We start from the raw sequence: 19889 nt of genomic DNA, 5'->3' as shown, positions 1-19889 counted from the left end.
TAAGTGTTGATTATCATCCCATCTCATATATCACACACATACCCGATAAAACTAGATATTCATCACTCATGTAGCACTTGTTTGTTTTTTTTTCTTCTTTTTCTCTGCTCTCGCTGTTAAGTAATGACAGATGAACAGTCTACCTACAGCTCCACTGATCCAGAAATATCAAATGGGGTTTACATGCCTGTGCCAATAGTCTGTCTTTTTGTCATTGAATCACAAATGTCGGTTGCTGGTTGCAGAAGAGTTGCATTTCTCATAATTAGTTTGATCTTTGCGTGTAGTGAGTACGTTCCAAAAAAACAAGAAACTTCTCCCCAGGTTTTTACTTAATTCCACTCTGTGATTATTTGATCAAAGCTCCTACCGTTTGTGAAATGAAAACTAAAACACATTTGTTCAGTCTTTAAAATGATTACAAACTAAATCGGCTTCTGCAATGAGAGCAATTTCTTCACCTAGATTTGCTAGAACAAAACGAGTTAAATGGAAATGGTAAAAATAGACAGTATATTAAATACCGTACAAGTTAATAGTGCCCGAGTAGGTGTTTCTTCTCTTAGATGTTAGCGCTCTCTTTTTGAATGAAATCTAAAATATGCAAACGCCTGAGCATGTAGATTAGAGCATATATTATCATATGTCATGTCAGGATGATCAAAAAGCCTAATGAGTAACACAGATATAATGATTACCTATGTGCCTCTGTCTCTGTGCTGCAGCAGCAGAAAGGCTGCCATTGCGCTTCACTTATTTATGCAGCACTTAATTAGTCATAATTTTATACAACTAATTTACTCAGGACGCATTAAATAAACATAGACGTCTAATTAGAATAGTGTTATACTTGTTGGATTGAGCGCAGGTACACACACACACACACACACACACACTCTCAGATGCCGTGTTCATTATCAGGCTAATACCTTAGCAACTGATGCCTTGAGCATAATAGAGTGAGAGTGATTTGCATCAACAAATACTTTACTGTGCATATATGCATATCATACATTACCGTAACACATGTAGGATAAGCTCCTAATTCCTAGATCAGCAAAAAAAAAAAAAGTAATAATACAGCGTACGAAGTGTTAAAGCCACAGTGCTGTGTACATTTTTGAGTAAGCTTTGCTTTTCTATTTCTAAGCTTCCTTTCCTTTTATTGTCTATACGCTTTTGTCTGAAATACAGTGTTTTGAGTTTTTGGCAGGTTGTTATTGTCTGACAGTATTGGCTCATCACACATTCGTTGTAACCAGCCCACCTGGATTTATTACACAGTAAAAGCTACTCTTAGCGTTTTTCGTATGAATAAATCTTAACCCAGATCAGAAAATGTCAAATATCTGTGACGACGAGTATTCTGTGTAATATTCAGTGTGATCCACCATGATTTACTGAACATATTCAAGGGATTCTCCTCAGAAATGCTAATGTTAAAGTGTAGATTTTACTTTATTGGTCCTACACTGGGGAAGTACAACATAGGAATATAAAGACAATTGCTGCTATATACTGATACAGAGGGAAAACGTTGAATACACATGTATAATCACCAGGATGTGATACTGTATATTAATGTTAGTTTCTTCAGTTCTCATATTCAGTACATATCCCTTTTTGATTGAAGCAGATTAAATGTTTATACTAGTTAACTATTGTCATAGCAACTGAGGTCCCCATGTATGTATTTACAATGCTTAAACGTCATTTATTCCCTCTGTGTCACATGTGATACTGCAGAATCTCCCTCTATAGCAGAGTAGTGCAAATGACACCGACACAGAAGCTAAGATGAATGCGTACTTACTGACACATACATTCGGAGTATCAGAGAATCCCATCCACTTTGAGTGAGCGTGGTGTTTTTCCGCCTGCAGCAGTCATCAGCAGGCAGCAGCCGGCAGGCTGTGGCGCATGCGAGCAGTAGGACAGTGCATTAATGAAATGTTAATGGCTGAATTAAGACCAAAATAACCAATCTAGCCTGGACTCCTGTGTGAGTCCATTAGCATCACTGTGCCATGCTGGGCCAAATGATAACACTAACCCCCCCCGCTTCCACAACCTCTATCCAAAGCAGTGAATATGGGGCCGGGGGCCCATGCAGGTAGATGACAGCGGCGGATGGGAGGGAGGTAGAGACATTTCTCCATCTGCCTGACCTCTGCTTGGTTGCTGCTGTGAGAGCATTGCTATTGATTTACAAATGGAACTGGGTGGGCAGAGAACGACTGGGAGAGTCACTCTGTGATTGATGGATGACATCAACAACAGTTTCCATTTAGTTTTTAATGGTGGGATTTGTTTTGTTTTTTTGCTGTTTTAGTTGGGAGTGTGGCTTTTCCTTCAGTTCTCCTTTTATTTCACTTTGAATGAAATGTGAAATGGTGACTTTGGTCATTTTGAGGTTGGCCTTTACGTAGGAGGCTTTTTTTAAAAAATATATTCCCCATTTACATGTTTATATAAATGTAGAATTGATTTTAATTGAAACCTGTTTGGCTTTTGTAGTTTAAGAAACTGTTTATTGTACGTAGAGGCAATGGCCTTGCTTTATTGAAACAGCCACACCGTTTGTTTTTCGTGTTTTACAATGTAAGCTTACTACGCAAAGAGAGACAAACAACATACTTATGTTACACAAAGTCCACTGTAGTTTTTTGATGTGCTTGGAGAAGGGAAGGGTGAGCGTAGGAGTCAGTCATTTCAGTGTCTTGAAATTCAAAACTTACATTATTAGTTGTATTAAGTTGTACAGCTACACTTTAGTAGCTATCTGTACAGTCTGACCTGATGAAACTTGCTCCCAAAGTGGGTGTTCTATTGCTTAAAATACAGTATGTGTTAGCGGAGGAAGTGACCTTTGGACACTGTCTCTTTAAAAATCAACCAAGGGGTCAGTGCTGGCCCGCGTCCATCTAAATGATTGTAGCTCAAGTTCACTTGGGTCTGATCTTGATTTGGATTTTATTTAATTACGAGTATATGAATGCCTGTCTTGCTTTGCAGTAATTCTGTTATTCTACATCATGGAAAGTGTAATTGAGACCACACAGGGCATTACAGGGCAACATTATGGCTGAGGAGCTGAGTGATGTGTCTACGTGTGACGTGCTGCTCCCTGTTTCTTAATTAGAAACTTGGATCACTATGTCACTCCGAGAATCGCACGAGCATGTTTGCCGTAGATCTCATAAATAAGGAGGGGCCAGGGTGTCATGGGTGTCCCCCGAGCTCCCACATACCAAAGTACATCTGCTCACAAACATCCACGGATAGTTCATGAAAAAAAATCAGAGCAAGATAAATTAGAGCTCTTAACCTGGTAATGTCCTCTAATTGGGGGGAAGCAGTAATTGGTTTAAGCATTAATCAGATTTGAGTCGGTCGTGGTTAAGTGTTGCGCAAATGTAAGGTTTCCTGTTGAAGTATGAAAAGAGTTTTTGTTGGAAATAAATGTGTTTGTGCCGCTGGGATTCTCTGGAGCACATTATGTGATCATGATGACCCTTGGATTCAATGACCAAATATGCACTTAGTGGCTGTAATGCTCGTACAGTGCGCTTTGTGGGAAATTTGTCTCTCTTAAGTGGAGTTTCATTCTTGTGAGAGGTTGTTCCAACTTTATATATTGTGCTGCCTTTATTGACGTTGCATTTAGCAATTTGAATAACGACCGAATGTATTGGCGGATTGGAATGTCTGTTACAATCATCTTCGAGGTCATGGCGCAACAAAATACCGCCAGATTGTGGCCTCATGACACCAAATCTTGAGTCAATTACTAAATTACAGAGTTTTATCCTGGGGAAGATTAAAACGGATAACATTGTTTTGGATGGGATTGATGCGATGGACCCTGCTTTCGTGCTCATGGACCGTTTCTCATAGACCAAGAAAACCACATTTTTCTCTGTTATTGACCGAAATAATATCTAATAACTAAAACACAACACTAGTAGCATGCAAAAACGCAGAGTAGGGGTGTTAATGATTAACTGTTGATTAACCAGTTGAAGATGTTTTAATTGAAACATTATATTTTATTAATTGTATTGTTTGTTTTTTTTCCATTTATTAACAAGTTTAAATGACTAAACACTTAACTGTAAACATAATAGTGGCGAATTGTTTTTAATATAAAAAAGTATAATAATAAAACAAAGATCAATTATAGTGCAGCATGTTAAAAAAAGCAAACATTTTCAACTTCACATTCAGTGAGTCTAACAGTCCCAGCTTGTATTCTATTTTCAAAGCGGCACTGCTTACAAACACCGCTTAAACTCATACTAAAATCAGTTGCTTTAACGGCTCGACGTCGACGACAACATGCAAGACTTGGCGATAGTGTTACGTGGTCTGGGGAAATTGGGAAATGTGACTGTGACACATTTTTTGTACATGAATACACGTATGAACGCACAAACACTCTTCTCTAGATGTGAACACTGAAAACAAATGCTGTCAGGTTCATGTCTGTGTGTCACAGTGACACCAGTGTCATCAGAGAGAGTTTCTCTCCAGCCTTAATTAATAACAAGGCAAAGAATAGCCTGCTGCTAATTTCCAAACTAAGTAAAATGGATCCTATAATGTATGTTATGGATTACCTGACTTTTGTATATGAAGTCATTCAACTTGCACAACATTTGCTACCAGTGTACAGTATGTGTATAATTTTAAAGGGACTGAGCTCATCATTTCAGCTTGCAGAGCAGCTCTGCCTGCACTGTGAGGAATGTTTGTATAATTAAAGCTCTCATGTACAGTACGTACAGTCTCGACTTGGTTTGATGGTTTGGTGGCATTTGCACTCTTTCGGGGATCAAACCTGTGAAAGACACGATCCTTGCTGTAACCCACTCCTCCTACTTGCTGAAAATGATTTTCTTAAAGCAAATGTCATTTTGGACTACAGAGGGAGTGAGTTTTTTTTTTCCTGCATTATGCAGAGAGGAGCTGCCAGCAATGCACAGTGGTGTAATACATGTAACATCACCATGGCTTTCAGAAAACAAGTCCTGGGGTGGGTTGAGGGAGTCAGAGGGGGTAAAAAAATCATAAAGCTGTGGAAAGAAAAGGTTGTCACCTTCACCTTGTGTACTTGTCATTTGCTCAGCGTCAGGTCATTAAATTCACATTAGGCCTCTCTGAGGGACCTTCGGATGTTGTTAGTGCGCCTAAATCTGTGTCGCAGTAAAAAAAAAAAAATCACAACTTCCTCCTCTTCCCACGACGGGGGAAAACATACACATTAAAGCGGCTGTGTTGCACTTTGCATTCTGACACTGGATCATTATGGTCACTCCTGTCTGTATTTATTTTTTATTTTTTTACATTTTCTGGGGTTGATAATGGAGACTGGGGCACAGGAGAGACGTTGGCCATGTCCATTTGTCCATCCCCTGGAGGACGGGGCTGGATCTGAGTCAAAGTTTTAGATCGCTGCCACTAAGCTGGCATTAACTCCAGGTCCCCCGGGATATCTGCGTGAATCATTTATTAACACAAACCTGCAGTAGCCTGTTTCAAATGTCAGATCACGTTATACCCATGTACATGGATTATACAAGTATAATCATATTTCCATCATACTCATCCTGTTTTGTCCGAGATTGTGAGTTTCACATAACAAAACGAGAGAGAGAGAAATTTTCCACATCAAGATCAGTTTTCACACTTCATCGTGGACAACAGTTAAATAATGTTTGTCTGTGACTCTGAGTGATGTCAGCTCGGGTCACGTCATCTGGATTTAGAGTGTGGGGGGATGCTATACGGTCAATATCATATACGGTCACAAAAAAAAAAAAAAATCATTCTAAAACTGTACAGTGGTGAAGTTGACAGTTCCAGATATTTTATTGAATGAGACATGTTTAATCATCATGAGGAAAGATTTGGGGACTCATTTCAAAGAGAAGCTGAAATTCACTCTTATATTTTCATGAGCAAAAATCCCCCCCCAAAAAAAACAACAAAAAAACTGCAAGACCGTTACACAAGTATTTATTGGGAGCAGTGTGATGGTGGTGACGATGACCTTCGACGTGTTTGTCTGGCCACGTCTGACATTGGCCACCCCATTTGCCTGCATATTATTGTTTATGAACAGGACTGATGGGGGTGTGAGGGGGGGGTTTATAGGTTGGTGTTGGACTGACAGCTGCTGTGTTTGGCTGTTGACCAGAGGCCTAATAACTATGGCATGAGCGAGAGACATTACCTGTGAGCAGCTGCCATCCAGTCGCATGACACTCTGCCCAACAATAACCATTCAAAATGTGAATAGAGTCACTAATAATGATTTGAGCGGCTCAGCATCCTCGGACTGAAATTGTTCAAACTTAAGTTTGTGACCTCTGGTCTCATCCTGTTTCTACACACGGATAGACACAAACGATAAAAAAGTAACTATTGTATTATCTTAAAAAACAGCTGTGGACTCGGGACATCTAAACTATGAATGTTGCAGCAGAGCTTTTCAAAGATTTTCAGACTCATAATACATGAGGCCATTACTTTGCTTTTCAAACAGTACTCTCTACTGCTGGTTCATCAATCACACACTCATTGTATTGGCTTCTCCCTTTTTCCTCGTATCTTCTCATCTCTCATCTTTATACACCAGTAGATCTCGGCAGCTTCGCCACGTCCTGTGAACGAGACAGCTGTGAAAACAGTGTGGAATCTGTTGCAACTTTTTTTCAATTTTAACCAGATTTTGCAGGGATAATGGGGGGAACAAAAGATGTGACGTCCCGGCAATCTACTGTTCAAAGCTCCATATGATAATTGATGAAAAGTTCAGTCTGAATATGCAGTGGAAACATTTTGGATGGCTTCCTTATGATTGAAGTGAGGTGACACTTAAGTGCTGCATACATTTGCATCTGTTATAGCCATCTTTACATACATACATACATAATGTGACCCTCAGGATGTGAAAAAATAAAAAATAAAGTTTGCTTGTTATACAAAAAGGGGGAGATATGCTCCCTCTTTAAATTGCAAATCAGACCCCATGTGCTTCCTCCAGGTATTTTCATAAGATTCAGATTTACTTTCTTTGATTGTTTTATATGGCACTTTCATTTTAATTGTAAAAACCAACTGGAAAAATACATTTGTACATATGTAAACACATTAGTCCGACTAAAATCAAGCTAGTCTTAGTCGGACTAACATACCTGGATAATGCGATTCATGGTCGGATTACTCCTCCTTGTATATGCTTAGTTGGACTGGAGTCGGACTTGGTGTTCTACACAATTACGGACAATTCACCATTTAAAGGAAGTGCAAAGTTAGTTTGCTACACATGCAGCCCTTTTACTGTCTTAATGTCCTATGCCATATACATGTATGCAGCGTGATTCTGCAGTAAAATGCATAAGGTTAAATGCTTAGGAGGCCTAATCCCTTTGGGCCCACTTATTCCAAATATTTGTTTGGATGATAGTGTCCCATGTCCAGCAACTGGCATATACAGCACCATTTTATTTTATGTAGGCACAGCCGTTTCACAAATACAAATCCCCTGAAATTTATCACAGCGAGAGAATAATGTGATTAAGTCAATGATTTGCAGTAAACAACCAGTCAGTCCACTATAAAAGCCCTTTTAAGTCAGCAGGAATTGAAGAAAGAAGACGTCAAAATACAGTGTTCCCTCTCTGCTGGTGGATGGGCAGCGGCCTCATTTTATTCCAGTGCATGTATAAAACACAAAGTGGGAATAGGTTTGACTGATCTATCCCATCTAATATGCGACTTTCTCTCCTTTTTTCTGCTCATAAGTTGCAAATGGCTTCATTAAAACAAAAGCACGACCATAGGGAGCACATAAAACATGCTGCCTCTACCTAATATGGTATTTATGACCGGGGCTAAATGTAGAGTGAATTAAACTTTAAAGGATTGCAGTCAGGTAGACTCGCCGACGTTTGTGCAGGAATGTCCATTAACAAGATGAAAGAAGAGAGAAGAGGGGTGTGTGGATATGAGCATGTGTGTGAGTTGCGGGGGGGGGCGGGGGCGGTATTCCCTCATGGCTGCTGGTGGAACGTCAGCTACTCAGCCAGACGCCCGGCTGGAGCTAGACACCTTACAATGAAAAATCAACTGATAGGGTCGCTCAGGAGCCCCAACTTCCTGTATTTACAGAAATAATTAAAATGTAATATCATCAAAAGTGACTTCTCCCACCTCCCTCGATCCATCTCTCCACCCCCTTCACCAGCGAGTCCCCTCTTACTCATTGCCTCACTCTCTGTGAAGGAGAAAATAATCTGCTGGAGAAAATAAACCAATTAACAGCTGATGCTGAGATGCAGCGAACGAGGCGTGATGTATATAGAATGCTTATTAGAGACCAGGTTCAGGTCTAAATAATCACCCAAAAAAGCTCTGAAACAATTCTACATTCCGCAGTTCTGGGTTTTCCAGTGGGGAAGTGGAGGAACACATTTTGTCAGTCACAACCTGGCTGACCTGCTTTTAATAGAATAGATTTAATAGTGTTAAAATCTATTCTTAGAACAGGTCAGGAACTGATTGTGTTTAGTTTAGCTTTAGATGACTCAAAAAAAGAAATCCTCCAACGTCTGATACACCAACTAACTACCTTTTATGAAAGGAAATAAACAATTTTCTCTATTTATTTTAACTAGGGTGGTCATAATTTATCTCACAATTGTCCACAGCAAATGAATCACATATATTTTATTTCTTCCAAACTCGCCATAAAGTGATATTTTTCAAGTTTCTAATACGCTTATCAACATGAGATTGGAATACAAAGTGCCGAAAATGAACCATTGGTGCTCAGCGCAGCAGCTGTGATGATAGGCGGTGTGTAGGTTGATAAAAAAAATAAAATAAATATAATCATGCTTGATGGCTTTGTCTCTGTATGCCGCCCAGGAAAAGCATATTTCTGCCATAATGTCCCTGTCACGGCCCTCCCACCTGCCTGATGGTCTCGGAGTCTGCAGCCATGCGTGCCTTCCTGGCTGCCCTTGAGGGCCCACTGGCATGTTACAGCTCTGTCCACAGGGTCCAACAGTGGAGGAGAGTGGGCCGGAGGTGCAGGGGCCAGCTGGTTCTACTGCTCCTGCACTGGACCTAGATGCTGCAACGCGACAGTTCAGGGGGTTTGCAGTGGAACTAGCAAGCCTAAGGCTCTGGTGCACTGTTTGTAGCTCCACACCGAATCCAACCAGAGCACATTGAGTTTGACCGTCTGTGTCAGCTCATTTCTGACTGACTGACCGTCACTATTTGCATTAGCGAGGAAGTTTGACCATGCTGGAGCAGTAGGAGGCTTTCAACCTCTCTTCCGATTGGCCGCTGAGCTGTTGTTGCTCCAGAGGGAAGCAGTAGAGATATTTGATATACTGTATATACAGTATATGGTTCAAACTCGGAATGCGCTCTGTTTTAATTACATACAGTAAGTTGCAAAAAGGGAAATGTATCATTGCTGCCAAGGAGGTTATTTTTAATTTGTTTGCATTTGTCTCCGCAGCATCACTCAAAAAGGCTCAAAAAGAGACATTGATTAAATGTACTGGGGGTGGAGGTTATCATAAAAGGAAGAAATTATTAGGTTTTGGTGGATGTATTTATATTACAGTGTTTTAATGACTCTGTGGGGAAAGAAAGGTTTGTGCTCTCTGAGTGCTTTTTCAATTTTTTTTTTTTAGGGAGGGGAATCAGAAAGTTAAAGTCAACTTATCTTATTGTTAATCACAGGTTGTCTTTGAGGCTTATGAGATGAGTGCACTTGCAAGTATATAGATATGCCTCCCAGGGCAGCTTCATGCTCGTATTCAATTATTTATAATGTGTCTTCACATTGTATATTTATATTTATGTAATGTCAGTATGGTATATGGTATAAGTCAAATAAGCGCTAAAGGAACTAAACATATTATTCTCTTGGAAACATATTCATATATTCTTCTTTATATTAGTGTTTATATGAGTTGCTTACGGCGACTCAAGTTCAAAGTTGACTTGGTACAAATGTGATCAGTGTGTGCTTCTAAAGTTTTCAAGTAGTTTAGGTGTAGAAACTTTGAGGCAGTTACTTGTTGAGTAGTTAATGAATGGAAATGATGCTTTTGATTCATATTGTGTGTCCTAATGTGCTAGTGACAGTATAGGATGATAACATGGTGAACACATGACCTTGTCTACCACTACATCAGATGACAACTCCATGTTGTCCCTGTGCTCTTGTCAAAGGCGTAATATTTTATAGAGTAAAGTCACATCTTGCAATATTGTGTGTGGGGATACACAGGTAAGAGAGTAAATATTTGAAATGGCCACAGGGATCATACATCTTGGATAGCTGTGCGACATGCACAGCTGTAATGGCTTACATCCTCACTCAGTCTCTCTCCCCCCACACACGTCCCGCGAGGCTCACCCACCTTTTTAACGTTTTAGCTCACAGATGGGCGAAAAAGGTTCCCTTGCTTTTACGTGACCTCTGTTGAATGTAAAAATTTGTGACACAAAGTGGCGCGGTTTCATATTTGTTTAGCGGTGACTGGCTCACTGTGCCAGCATAATGGCACGGCTCCGGTAGCCAGATCACCAGAGGCGGTGCATCGGGGGAAACAACCTGGGATCACCGTGCTGCTGATTTATGCATGAACCATGTGCTCACTTTACAGAGACAGACGGAGCCGACTTTAACGGAGGAGATGTTCGGATGGGAAAACGTTCTTTTTTTTTTTTAGTGATGTAGGGGGAATGGGGATGACAGGGATGGGTGGAGGTCTTAACAAAGAAATTACATATTCTGATGTTGTATTCATACCAGCTACCTGTCTGTTTGAGCCATCTGTCATGTGAAATGAGGGACATTAGGGAAACAGAAGGGACAACAAGCCAGTAAAGCATCCAGCTGCATGACTGAAACCCCACTGAAAACCTGTTACCTAAACATAGCATTTTTAGAGTTAGAAAGTGCTGACAGAGGCTCATGTAATATGTCAGCATCATTTTACTTAATTTTCATGAACCTGCAGTTTGAATGCTCGCCTGGTAATCAGTAGCTGCTCACTTGTGGCTGCCTGTGTTATTGGCACATATGAATTATGTTCCTTAACAGTTATTTGAAAGGCACAGAGACCAACGAAACAAAAAGGTTTACTCATAACATGTCATTCATGTTTGCAGCCAGTATTCTCATACTTAATATATGAGCCATCAACTGAGTGCCCATCCCAGGTGACCACAACATGCTATGACATGCTGACAGCACAAACAGATTGCAGAGCACTTGAACCATACTGCGTTAATGCTGAGCGGATGATGTTTCAGGTCATCGTTCCAACTGTGCGTCACACGGGGTTGTAATGGCCATCGGCCTGCTTTCCCTTCTGTTGTACAGTAGCAACGCGGGATAAGCTTTTTTGACCATTGAAACAATAAGAAATAAATAATCTTCAAATCAAAACCACAATCTGAAACATTACAATTGTCAAATCGCAAAGTATCTGCAATTTGATTGTTCTACTGTATTTTTGCTTGCAAGAGCTGCAATAAGCCTCTTAAATGTGAAAATATACAAGCCACATGGTGGAGTAGTGACTAGCACTGTTACCTCACTGCAAGAAGGTCGCTGGTTCTAATACTGAAATAATAGTAATAGTAAAGTAATAGTAAAACAATAGCTAAATTGTTTGGTCCTCTCGGAAACTAAGAATATTATGCTTTTGGCAATAGATGTAAAAAAAGGTCTGTTTTATAAACATTATAAAAAAATGATAATATCGATTGATATTGATATTAGAGTCTTTTGTGCCATAGAAAACCTTTTCTTTGCCATTAATGTATGAAAGTAATGATGCAAAATACTCCATACTGACTGGTTGTTTGCCATACGGAGTATTAATATTACTATACATCATTCTTAAGGAAAAAAAGCCCATATTGCTGCTTACTTTAGTAATAACTCAACCACGAGAATGTGCTTGGAAATCTAACCCCCTGAGCATCGCTCTCCCTGTTTAGCTTGACAGCGCTCTCCTTAAACAGGCTGTGTATCCATATTTGAAAGCACCACCGGCTGCGTAGGTAAAGACAGGAATTTGTAGTGACAAGGGGAGCATCAGCACAACAGAGGTACCTAAGGAAAGAGACAACCTCTTCCAGCGGAGGCAAATGAGCCTTGTCAGCTGGCAGTGGCACTAATTCTAAAGAGTGCGTTGAATTTCCCTGGGATTCCAGGAGAAAGGCATAATGGAGAAAGCACTAAGAATTTTATAAGCCAAGATGGGGGGAAATAAGAAAGGAAAATGTAACTTTCACTGAAGTCTGTCTTTAAAAAAGAAGCATTAAAGTTGTTTGTGATATTTGGGCGCCCACTATCTCGAGTCATTGTGCGTAGTAAAACAGACCTGCTCATTCTGTGCAGTAGAAACGCTGGATAAATTACGAATTAAGCTGTTGCATATTGTCACAGTAATTTGGTGGACAGCAGGTGCACCTGCTTAGCTAAAGTTTTTCCAACTCGGTGCTCTGCAAAAACAGGAATAACTGGAAGAAGCTGAGGCTGTAACTTTGCCTTGACACAACGCAGGGAAGATAACAAATCCTATTCATTCCAATTGCGACAGGAAGAGTGATTGTGATCACTTTTTACACCATTTTTGCAGAGAAAATTATTTTAGAAGACATCTAGACGCTGCTTTATCAAAAACACCATAATTGTCATCAGTAAGAATCAGAATGTGTGGCTTCAGTAATCAAGACGTGTATGTTGGGATGTGATTTGTCATTAATGTCATGTTTTAATAAAGAGACAACATTGTATTTATCATGGGACACGTAGACGTGTGGATCATGATTACTACCACCAAAAAGAAACGTGTGCACTGTTCACTCATGACAAAAATGGTTTAACTCAAAGTACTGGGAATTTATTATGTCAGGTACAGAGAGGGTTGTGTCATATTAGTTCACCAATTATATTACAAACACTAAATTCACTTTCCAGTTGGGAATGTCTGAAATGAACAATCGTTGATTCCTCTTTGGTGTATTTAAGCAATGCCCAAATGTCCTACACATTTAAGCTTTTCATTGTTGGATAATGGAGATCTTTTGTACGTGAATGCTTCTGCTCAATGTCTTTCGAAAGCTTGACACTGTTTACCATGCATCCCTGAGGTTTATTACGAATTGTAAAGTGTCAGCACGCCATTGCGAGTTATAATCTCGGGGTGGGATGGCCAGCTCTGGCCACCCGAAGAATCAGTCATTGGTATATATTTCATCTATAAGGCAATAGTCTTAGACTACTGCCTACCTACATTTGTACCTTAATTTCACTGAGAAGTGCTGAACTTTGTCCATTGACAAGATCATTTGTTGCTTTCCGTTCCATTTGCCCGTATAGAATTGGGTAAAATGGCTTTAGTTCATTCTGCATCTTTTGCATGGAATATGTAGCAGAAAGACTGGAACACTTTCAAATCCAAACTGAGAGGCTTATTTAACCTTTTCATGGTTAAATAAAAAAAATAATAAATAGAATGATCAGTGTTTAAACTGTACATTGTGGTGTATGTTGCGTTTAGGATCCTTCCTGTCAGTCTGTAGAACCTGCAGTGAAGACCGCATCAAGGAGCTGTTGAATGGATTTCAATGACACTGCTTTTAGTGGAGACTTTTTAATTTCCCACAATGATCTTAATGCAGGTTTAAATGCTTTTTGATGATTGTAATCTGAAAGAAAAACATCAGTCCCTTGAACCTTCTTAACAAGTTAATCTAGGAAATCTAACAGCTATTACAAACAAGTCCGTGTCCTAAATAACGCCCGTATCTGCTGGGTATTCTGCAGCTGTAATAGGACATGTCTCTCTCAGGTCATCACTGTAAATGTGTTTATACTCAAATGTACCGAGTTAAAAGGAAACTAGTTGTTTACCTAGTTGCTAAAATCTCAGATACTGTACATGTGTAGTATTATCTTCTGGGATTTAGTTATCCCCTTGTCCCCCCCCTCAGAAATATTTATACTTGAGTGTCACAGTCACATCTGTTCAGGTATGCACTGCCTCGAGCAGCGTCAGTGAAACTGCCGCCGACTCGCTCTGCATTTTCCGTGTCTCGCCGCTCACCTCCGGACCTCTCTGGACAATCTTTCACCGTCACTTCAGAGGAAAACAGATGTAAAGCTCATCTTCCCCATCCGCGTCTCGGGGACACCTCTGAGCTCACCGTCAACTCGGAGGTCCCTCAGCGACAACTGTCCTGATTTCAAGTGACATCAGAGTCAGTCTTCAGTCACTCTGATGCTGTCAAGGAGTCGGCTGAGAAGAGCTGATGGCAGATGGCCTATTTATACCCCAGTCACCTGATCTCTCTCTGCCCCACAGGCCAAGAATATTAAATAGACAGCAGCATATTCTGAAATGTGTGAGTGACCTCGAGCTCACAGATACTCACGGTTATCTGCTCTTTATTTTTAACTTACCTTGATAAACACATGAAGGACTCTCCTGCTCGTCATAGGTCACGGCTCTAATGTTGCTCAGGTTTATCGTTTTATTCCCTCTCGAGTCTCTTCTTACAATCTTATGCAGTCATGGTTTATTGATAGTATTAGCTGTTTTAATACGAGTACTTTTAGCTGATTAACCGCAAATGTGTTTTCCTTCCACGTTATTTCATTTTTAATAAATAGTTGTGATTTTTATTTATTAATTGTGAAGTTAAACATTGATATTGACATAATATGTGGTATTCCTTCTCTCTCATCCAGCAGATGATGCAGTTTTGATGCATGTTACCAGTTCATTCCTTCATCCTTGTCTGATCACTCTCTAACTGTTCATTTATCACTAAAACCTGTTTCCTTTTATCCTTCCTTCTCACAGACTCATTCTTTTATTTTGACATTTACCTTACTCATGACGTGGTAGTTCCCTTTGCATGAGTTCTCATCCCCTCCCTCTTTCCCTTCTTCCCTGACTATCCGTCATCCATTTCTTTATCCATCTATTTTAACAAGTGGGTGGTTTGCAGGAAGCCCCTCAGCCTTGGACCTTTCCCTCCAAACATGAGGGAGGTGTTGACCGACATGGGGCAGATTGGCCGGCCAGTGAAGAGACTGAATTACTGTAATCACATTTACTTGGCCCTTATCTGCATGTTTGACATTTTGCCTCAGTGGTCCAGCAACCAAAGTGTAGGTCGAGCTGAACCACGAGCTGTCAAAACTCGCTGCTTGGCCCGTGCCATGTTAAACACCCAACATCTGGGTCCGCCGTAAACACTCAGCCGCTCGTAATCAGCCCCACATGTGGTTACGCTCAGGCGAAACGTGCTCCCGTCCAGCGAATGGACATAACGGATAACTGTCAGGTCTGCGAGAGCCTTCATCTTGCGTGAAACGGATACAGTGTCGGGATTACAATTTAATAAATATTTGAACTACAGCTCTCCTCCTATTATAATTAGGGCAGGTTTCAAATGGGCCTCCTATGTTTGATCTCGACGCCATCCAGATACAGAGCTGGAGATGGGACATTTATTTAATAACAGCTGCACTGCAAACCTCCAGCAGCTGGCAGTTAAAAGAAAACTCCTCCCTTGGATACTGTTACATTCATAGATATCATCAGTCTGTGATTTCAATGCATTCCTGGACTTATTCTGTGATGAAGTGGTTTTAACTTGCATGTCTAGTTGAGCCCACATCCCCTTAGACTGCCTCGGTTAATTGTGATTGAGTCATTCATCCTGCTCTTCCCAGAATAACCCATGACAACAACCTCTAAAGACGGGTTGCCACCTTGTTGCTTGGATGCAGCTAGCTACTCAAGTGGTGCACAAAGCCCAATCTTTGTGTTGGACGACCTTCCTCCCTCTTGTGAGCTTCTTTCTGTGTATTGTCGTTTTGTGTGTTGAAAAGGCCTTTTTTTAGTCGACCAATGCCAGAATAAAGCTAGAAATCAAATATTTTCTACTGTAAGGGCTTTTTGAAAAGTGCCCACAAATGTTTGCTTATTATCAGTAAGTATTGTGCTGTAACAAACCTGTCATGAATTCTCAATGAAATCCCCGGAAATAACCTGGCACAGTTTACCTGACTGCAAACTGCTGCTTGTTATTCATGCAACTTCTCCTAGAACTCCTCTGCGTCTCCCAAACCCCCTCAGGTTCAGGGCAGATGTTCTCAATACGAGATCAATGAGGGGTTCATTTCGCTCTCTTTGTTCCCTTCTGTTCGCTGCAACGCCCATACTTCTCACGATTATTCAACAACAAAAAAAAGAGAGAAAAGAGAAACACAAATGGCATATATACGGGGCCATGTGGTGCTCCTGATGCAACAAAGAGTTCGACAATTGAAGCCAAGAAATTATTTGAAAACGGAGTACAGTTTATTTTTAACTTTTCCCTTGAATGTAATAATTAACTTGGAAATATTCCACGTTTATAAAAACATATGACAAAATGTTCACTAAACCTTTGTCCAGGTGTTACACTCTGATTATATTGTCTGCACACTGTATATCTTATTCTTTTTTCTATTATGTGATATTTGAAAATTATTACCTTTTATTACCCAGACTCTAACACCCTCTTGTAGGACTTATAAAGGATCATCTCAGAACCTTCAAATAGTAAAGTATGTATTAAGTTTAGTATATGCTACAAAATGAATCACTATTAAATAAAATCATTGTAAAATATAGCTCTTGTATCTCCCTGAGGAATCGCAGGATAAACTGTGCTGCTTTACTGCAGCCCCCACCTCTTCATACAGTGACCCACACGTTATTTACTTAACCTGTTTCATGTTCAAATCCGCCGTTGTCCATGTTGGTTGACCCTTTATCTGCAGCGTTGTTTGTTGTGCCGCTTTTTTATTATTTGCTGTCATAATGAGCAAGTTTCCTCACAAGGCTTGTTTAAAGTTTCATTATCTGATGAAAGATGTGTTACCATGCTGACATGCTCTGAAGCTCCGTGCATCAGCACCCATCGACCTAGGTGTGTGCACCCATGGATGTGTATGTTGCACTGGGGCTTCTCCCTCAGCCTAGACCTATACATCATCCCCGGTGACGGCGTCTTCCGGGCACCGGACCAACTCGCATTGGCCCTCGGGGGTCAAGCTCTTAAATGAGATTTCAGCACCACTCATCCGTGCTCTGGTCTTCTCACCTTTTACCAGGAGAACAGGAATGACCTTTGACCGCGGGGATCTGTGAGCAGCCACCGTCCTTTGCCAAGTGGTGACCCCTCAGCTTTAGCCAACCGTGCCTAAGCTGAGAAGACAGAGTGAGGAAGTGAGGCCTCGGTGTGTGGAAGGAGACCACAGAGGTGTGAAATGAAAAGTCCTCTTAATTCATGTTTTACAAAAAGTGGCTATTTTCCCTTACAAACGGAAAACTAAAATAATTGTACGTTTTCCAATTAAATGGCTTGAAATGCATAGTAAAGGACAACAGGATTATTGTCTTATACATAGATTATTGATCTCCTTGTTGCCCTCTGTTACAGCTCACAGTCTACTGGCGTTTCTACTCCCCGAGTATTTTCCTGTAGCTGCTGTAAAGGTAAGAAAATCATACTTCACCTCAAAAAAGTTGCAATCTGCAAAGCATCCAATGTTTAGTCCCTCGTCTCAGATAGATACGAGTAAACATGCGATTAAATTCTGAAAGATCATAAAAGTATAAAACTAAATAACAAAAATGCCATTTAAAAACAGGCATTCTGCATTTTTTATATTCTACTTAAAGGCATAATCAGCGGCTTATCTGTTTTTTTCTGTCCAATTTTCTTTTCACTTCTCCAAGCTGTGCTTATCACACGAGGGCCATGTTTGTTTAGTGGCCAATGTCTTTTGCTTAAGGGAATGGGGACATAAAATCCAGGTAATAGTGGATTTAAGTAAATTTTATGTGTGTGGAAACCTGCAAAACCAATAACCCTGAAGTGGTCGCATCGACTTCCATTGAATGTCACGTGTGAGGGGAAAAGAGATATTTTTATTTTTATTCTTTATTTACTTGCATCGTAAACACTCAGCCCCTCCTCTTTGCGCGTTTACACACCAAGTACCCCCATGTATTCGTTTGCATGGAATTTAATGTTGGGCCACACTTTTTGTTCCAGAGCAGGTTAAAATGTTAAAATGAGTTCCAGAGAATTATACGTTTTGTGGTTTCATATTGCAGAAGAGCACACACTGTTTCCCAGTGGTCGGCCTTAGCCTACATACTTAACTATATACAGTACATGAGTGCATGAGCTACACATACACACACACACACACACAGAGACATACAGTACAGAAAAGCCTTTAATGTGCATATGTGCAGTTGTGTTTCTTTCTTCCTGACATCTTGCAAGTGCTGTATGTATGTCATTAATTGAGTCTCCAGCTCCCTGGAGTGGTTAGCTCTACTTGCACGGGGAAGATAGAGAGGGAGATGCTCTTTGTGTGTGTGTGTGAGAGCATGTGTGTGTGAGTGTGTGCTCTTCACACACACACACACACACAAGATCTGATGGCCTGATGATTAGGCTTGATCAGTGTCAAACACAAACTACTGCAGTGAGTGCTTTGAAAAGGAGTTTATTGTGTATTCAGGCTTTTTCAGACCCTTAGTGCTGCTTTTAGAGAACATGGTGATTTACACATTTCACCCAAAGCTGAGAAATATAATCTTGTTTTTCTCTTTGGCGATACGAGCAACACAAGCTGCAAATCCATTCTAATTTTTAAAGAAACCAGAAGAGAGGGAAAAAATATAAAATCAAAAAGTCAAAGAGAAAATACCTCTGGTGTTTTTATTCAGAGAGAGAAGATGAAAATCAAACTGTCTGCAAAAGAGGGTTAAAACATGCAATAAAACATATACAATCACAGCACATGCACCACCTGGGAAACATAAGCTGATAAGACGAGACAGGGAGTCAATATCTCGTTACAGAGCAATAAAAACTAAACCATCGGTGCAAAAGCCAAAGTACTGGGTTGTGAACAAGGAGCTGGATTAATTAAATTAACCTTTAAATTAAAATCTTCTGCTTCTTGTATGTTCAGCCCCTGTTTTGCTCAGTTACTGCTTTTAGAGACGGAATGAATTTAGTGGGTAGATTCAACAATGAATTTTCAGTGTCTGCTACTTAAAATATTCAGAAGAGCGACGAAGGAACTTGAGTTAGAAACTATCCGTCCTTCCATCCATCCATCCATCCATCCATCACCCTTATTACGCTTATTAAATCCAAGCCCAGTTGTGGAGGCAGCCGTCAGAACATATTGCTCCACAGGTGTGTCCACTGCTTGCTTCTGGGATAGTGAGGTGGTCCAGAGACAGATGGGGTGTCCTCTCTGTAGGCGCTTGGTGTCCCCCCCCAGTCGTCCAGACTACATCATTCAAATAGCCCGTGTAGGAGTCATTATAATGAGACACCTCAGAAGGAGGTGGAGGAGGAGCTTCTCGTGTCCAACTTCTTCACCCTGTCCCGAACTGTGAGCCCAGTCAGAATCCGACTTGATTTCTCGCATATGCAACTGTTCCTTATTATCGTTTTTTTTATTAAAACTGCTCAGAGATTATGAAGTCAAGCTAAGGCTCATCTCAGACTTTATCACTGCTCCAGGCTTGGACGTTCCGATTCTAATCTTGCAGTGCAGGTTGGAGGTCTGAGACCGATGAAAATTGTATCCCATAGTGGTTCTCCACAGGCTTGTATTCTCACATAGTTAACAAAAGCTTTTTTTTATTATAATTTTCTCGTGTGATAAATGATCAATACAGTATTATTCCACTGCCTCCTAATCAGTGAGTGAGGAAGTAGAAAGTAGTGAAAAGCATTAGCTTTCT

General features: G+C 40.5%; 1 long non-coding RNA gene across 1 annotated transcript in view; it reads left to right on the top strand.

Moving 5' to 3' along the window:
* Positions 1–17606, top strand: part of LOC122761066 — a 53549-nt gene extending 35943 nt beyond the window's left edge. The window contains exons 2-3 of the long non-coding RNA XR_006358526.1: positions 17222–17370; positions 17551–17606. This is a non-coding gene — a long non-coding RNA (uncharacterized LOC122761066). The remainder of the gene's footprint in view (positions 1–17221; positions 17371–17550) is intronic.
* Positions 17607–19889: the final 2283 nt, after the last annotated feature.

Source organism: Solea senegalensis, linkage group LG2 (genome assembly GCF_019176455.1).
Source record: "Solea senegalensis isolate Sse05_10M linkage group LG2, IFAPA_SoseM_1, whole genome shotgun sequence".
NCBI classification, from domain to species: Eukaryota; Metazoa; Chordata; class Actinopteri; order Pleuronectiformes; family Soleidae; genus Solea; species Solea senegalensis.
This window is presented reverse-complemented; position numbering and strand designations above follow the sequence as displayed.